Here is a 6,000-nt window from a genome sequence, read left to right as displayed (position 1 = left end):
AGGGTCATATTGGCACAAATGTGCGTTTAAATAGTCAAAGACAACGATATTTCTCAACAACTGGGCACTTTTACTACGAGTAGAGGGAAATAAGGAGGGAACAGGAAAAAGAGAACAAGAAATAGACGAAGAAGGAGGAGGACGAAGAGGCGAGAAACGGGAGGACAGTGGAGCCGAATAGTGTTGGGCCGGCCCGGCCCAGGGCCGCGGCCCGAACGGCCCGGGCCGTGGCCCGTTGTGGACGTTAAATATTGAAAAAGACGTAGAAAAAACAAAAAATTTCATTGCGATTTACTGAAATTTAATAGTTTTCAATGAGTTTTTCTTAATTTTCACAGCAATAGACGTTTCTAGGCGAAAATCCGTCTATTTTTCCGTTGACATACACGCTGTAGCCGCGTGCATAATGACATCCGGGTAAAAAATATCACTGTGCTGCAAGACGGCCCGGGGACATGTCGGGCCGCAGCCCGGATCGGCCCGCGGCCCGGGCCGTGTAAACGACGGCCCGGCCCTCTTGCTCGGGCCGGGCCGCGCCGGGCCGGGCCGACCCAACACTAGAACCGAATGATACCGGTACACACTGGTTCCGGCATTCCGTAACGGAAGACGCTGCCAAAAGCTTAAATTAAACAAAAATTAATAATTATTTCGTTTGCAGGTGCATAATTAATTGGACTGCTCTGTTTCCCCGATAGTTGTCGAGTAATCATTGCGGTTCACCGAATGCGACTGTGTTTGTAGGATGTACAAGCCTGTTCCGTAACTTCCTACCCACGAATACGGCGAAAAGGGCACTTATGGTTAGTATGAGTTAACGTTGCTACTACATTGGTAGTGGTACAAATACAGTATCTGTACTATGTAAACTACATCATACATGTAAAACAGGAAACCGACATCTTGCTCCGCCACCCAGTGTTGATATCAGCGATTACTTTCCTTAACGCTACCAAAATTTTTCAAGAAGTTTGCAAGTTTTATTATCTGTATTACCGTATTACGTAATAGTACTTTCACTACTTTGCTGCTGCATAAGTGAGACCATTTTATATTATTGTCAATTCGATTGCGCTGTCACATTGCTAAAGTACGAGTATCAGCATTCATATTACGAAATTAGTTTCTAGAAGTTTTGCTTACGCTGCTTTTTAGGCATCTGTCCAGCGATATTCTAATGGTTTCCGGTAACCATACTACCCGCGTCAGTTTCATAATTACGACCACTACTAGTACCAGTTACATGATATGGCATCACACTACTACAACCACAGCTGGAACCACTAACAGTACCATTTTCGGCGATTTCTCGCTACCACTAACAGTAACAGTACCATAGCAGGTGCAATAACCAGTACCACTACTTAGTAGCCTTAAAAAAACAGTACATACAACCCAAGCGAAAAAAAAACAAATTCACGGGTGACGCCAATTTTCATACACACGGCGTCCCATACCACACTGTTCGTGCGTTACAGGCATTTTGACATGGCTGGTGCACGGCAGATATTCAGGAACACTCGTACTGTGAAATGGTGATAACCGGAAATCGTACGGTGATTTGTGAAATGAAGATAGCCGTAAACACCTCGTGGACAGTAACAGAACGAAAGTCGGTGCAGTATGGGGCAATAGACTTCAGAGCGCAGTTAGTGAAATCTTCGCTGTATATAGGTACTTACGAATGCTCATAATGCAGTTCGGCTTTTACTCTGACTGTTCCTTAAGCGGTTTTGTAAATAAAGTTTATCTTACCGTTTATGAAATTTTTGCTGCTGACTACGAATATATTCGTATATATATACGGTATGTGGGAAAACATGAAAATCGTACACACGACGCCGCAATTTTTTAGACAGAAGAAGAGCATTAAATCTTCAAACTTAACAAATTGTGCATCACTTGTAACTAATTCGAATAACGGCTACCAAGGAAATTTCAACTAAGCAAAATATACGTTGTATGTGGCTTTTACAGACGTATCGTTCTCGTATGCGCTGTATATGTTTTCGTAAGGATTGGCCGTGGTCGTCTCTGCGGCCGCTGCGTCTGCCTTAATTCTTTCGGCGGTCAGGTTTGGTAGGTTCTCACGAGTATGGATGTACGGTGCCGGTCCGAACCAAGCCTCCCACGCAGTTGACTGCTTTTCGGCATTACACTATAAAAATTGAAAATTACGCACGCTTCGTTATCATTTATAACAGTTCCGAACGAATTTCCAAGAATAATGACGCTTACCACCAATGCACTACCCGCACATACGAGTGCAATCAAAATACCGCTACAAGACATCATGTTTAAACTAAAGGCTGGATAAAGCACGGATAATAATTATGGTGCGATTATATATTCTGCAGGTTGCAGAAAATAAAATTCAAGGTGCCGCTTATCCTACAAATGACTCTATAATCGCACTTATAGCCCTTTTATAGTGCAATCCAGCTAAGATGCCGGTTTTGTAGTGGGTACGAAGAAGTAGAAAACGTTCGCTGAATCTTTTCAGCAAATTTGCATGTGCATAAAATGCTGATTTAAAAATTTCTTGGAGGAACCGAATATTTTTCCAGTCCACTTCATCTGACAAGTGGCTTAGGTTCTGACACGGTGTGTAACTGAAGCAAAATATTAAGCACACAATGCATGGGTTTTCAGGAGATTGTCTGGTGTAGTTTGAGCAAAGTCTTATTTTCTGAAGAATGCCGTCTTTTATGCCAACTACTTACGTAGATACAGTTATTCATAACATGTGCGCTTTACTCAAATTTGTCACTAGGACGCACGTGAAATAATTTGAAGTAAAGGCCCGAATTCTGCATTTCAATAACTGAAATTTCTGTAGCTATTTCGGAGTTTCTTCTCTGTTTACCTGCTTGCATTAGGGAGTTCATCCCGGTGCGATGAGATAGAATAGGTTGTGACTGTAGTTCTTACCGAACCGGCAGTGAAATTAAGGAAGTCATCCCTTCAGTCGGTGCGATTACGCTTTAAAGTTGCAACGTGCCTCCATCGCACGACCCTGATGCGTGAGTGCACAGCAGGCGTTAAACGTTTGTATACAAAGCTTTTTTTCGAATGGCCTTTCTAGCATTATCAATCGATATTCATGAGAAATTTGCAGAAAATCAACAAAAATTCTTATGTTAACGCTAAATTCGTATCTACATGATTATCAGCCAACTGCTTTCTTTTGGCGTGATACTGCATTGTGCGGACGCCTTCATTATATGTGTACATAATTGCTAATTACGCGAATTGTTGTTATTTGAGTTGCAGTACGACAAGAAAGACAAAGTACCATGAGCAGTTTTACAAATCGTAAGAACATGCGGCAATTTCTAAGAGATATCAGATGCAATTAAAAAAATGTTTTCTACGGTAGAATTAATTAAGTACAGAACAGTTGCACCGGCAGATTTAATAGCATCGAAGATACAAACTCTGTCTACTATTCATCGTCAATGGTAAATTCGTAACAAACTTTCCAATAAATGTTTAACATCATTTACATCTGCCTTCTAATACGGGATGGCTGCTGAGTTCACAGGTAAATGAATACGATACCAACTTGCGGATACGGGTTATATGTATGGTTAGATTTTGGTGCTGCTCATAAAATCTGCGTGCTTGGATGGCGTTCCTCGCTTTCATTAAGCGAGGAACGGTCCCCACGGCTTCTTGAATTGATAAAATTGGTATTCTGCTGTTGTTGCGGAATCTTCCTCCGTGTCCGTTTCATTTCCATTATTGTCGTCATCAGGAATGGACGTGGTGGTCAGTGCTGCGGCTGTTGCTTCTGCCTGATTTCTTTCCGCCGTTATGTTGAGGTTTTCTCCAGTATGGATAAACGAAGCCGGCATTAAAAGCGCAGGCATACTCCTAGATTGCCTCCGAAGGACCTGACCATCGAGACCATCAGAGGGCTGGAATCGATATTTGGGGCGTGGTGTTGTATACCCAGGTGTTGCACACTATATAAATGTAAAAACAAAAAAGGGGTTACGTTATGCAGCCTTGGGCAGTTCTGGATTTTTTGGCACGTACAGTTAAGAAAGCGCTAACACCGAGTATCAAAATCGCACTTGTTGACAACATGGCTGGGTAATGCTCCTCGATAAATTTTTTAAGCTGATTTTGAGCAAGTTTAGGTGACTTAAAGACAGCAATCGGTGCGCAAGCAATGTGCAGCAAAAATCAGGAAATTTGGACAATCGACAGTTCGGCAATTGCTAAGCATTATTGTAGCCAGTGTTATAACAAAACTGAGCAGCACTATTGTTGTGATCATGTGGGCGATGAAGTAAAAATATTTCTGTGAATTTGCCTACGAGTATAATATGCTGATATGGAAATTATAGGAAGAAGAGGGTGCTGACTGCTGAGTCTACCGTCCACTTCATAATGACAAGTGGTTTGGGTACCGACTTGGGTTGGGCATACTCATACTGATTTTTGGGAAGTTTTGCGAGTTTTTGCGAGATGAGCGAGATGCGACCACTTGTATGATTTATTTCTTCCGACCTTTTATTGCGCCTGACACCAATAGCTCATCCCGGGTGTCTTAGTGAGAAATCATGCAATGGTATATCAGGTACTCGTGCAAGGAAAGCATGTACTCTGACGTTATTTCGGATCTTCCCTCGGGTTAACCCAGGACATCCCGGTACCCGATCCCGTTCGAATTAGACCACGAAAATTAGGAGTTGTCGATAAAATACTGTAATACTACTGGCCGTCGAAATGACCACCGGTCAGCAACACAATAATGCGTCTGTTACTGCGCCAAACCGTTTTGAAATACAGAAACTGTACATACAAATAATCAAAAACCGTTTACCGGAATCCTGGACACTGCCCATTTAACGCTGCCGGTCACTAGAAGAGCATTCAAACGTCAAACAGCTAAAATTATAACACACAAGGGCGAAATCGCTTCGGTATTTGATTTTCGGTCCACGAATAACGCCAAAGACCCAAGATAAACTTAATTACCTCAGACCGCGCACCTGTCAAAGCGGTCAGCAAGCTTCGCTGACCACTACAGAAGGTAGTTACTACTAGCCCGCAGTCGGTGGTCAAGCTTTGGACGCTTTCCTGGACGCTATAGCAATAGCCTTCTTAAGTAACCGGAAATTCGTGCGTATACTTGCATGTTATGCGCTCGTATTCAACGGTATAGCGCACGCTGATAAACACACAGTGCCGTATTAGTGACCACTGACCATCGTTTGCTTATCACATTTGTCTGCATGCAGTTGTCCTGCAACAATAACTTTCGGCCGCAAAAAAAAAGGAAAAGAATATCTATTTCATGGGGCATCAATTTTCGCAACTGGATGGTGGTCACTTCGGTGACCACCAAAACACTTCCAGTTGAAAGCCCATAAAACGTTGTCTTAGAATACCAATTTGCAGAATGTTGCGACTTATACTGAGTTTATTAGGAAATTTTGTATAATGGCTGTAATGTACCCCATTGCCCGTTGTTGTCAAAATGATACCATGTTCTTTAAAAGATCGCCAGTGATCATCCATTTCACATATTACAAAAATTTAGGTTGTATCAGGTAACACATAGAGTCAACTACCTAACCCATTTATTTAGATTTTTTCGCATCACGCGGATGGCCAGGAGGTGTTAGCGACCTCCGGTCACCCGTGGATAAAAAAATGGCCGACTTTGGTGACCACTGGCGAGTGCACGTTAGACTTATACTTAGTGGTCAAGTTTTGTAAAATAGGCCTCCACATCTTAACTCGCTAATCAAACTGAAAAATCAAAATTCCCATGATGCGTTCAGGTGCAGGAGCAAAAGCCCTCCACGGTATCACTTTGATATCAATGGGAAGAAACAGGTTAAGTTCTTTTTTTCATTATTCTCAGCAGAACTAGATGTGGTGATCAGTGCTGTGCTGATCAGGCATATTCGAGATTGTTTAAAAAGCATCCGAAAGTATATACAATACCCAAGGAGTGGTGCCGTAAATGCAGGTGGATCACTG

This window comes from Paramacrobiotus metropolitanus, unplaced genomic scaffold (genome assembly GCF_019649055.1).
Source record: "Paramacrobiotus metropolitanus isolate TYO unplaced genomic scaffold, Prichtersi_v1.0 Parri_scaffold0000054, whole genome shotgun sequence".
In the NCBI taxonomy this organism is placed as follows: Eukaryota; Metazoa; Tardigrada; class Eutardigrada; order Parachela; family Macrobiotidae; genus Paramacrobiotus; species Paramacrobiotus metropolitanus.
The sequence above is the reverse complement of the archived record's forward strand: the minus strand, read 5'-3'. Positions refer to the sequence as shown.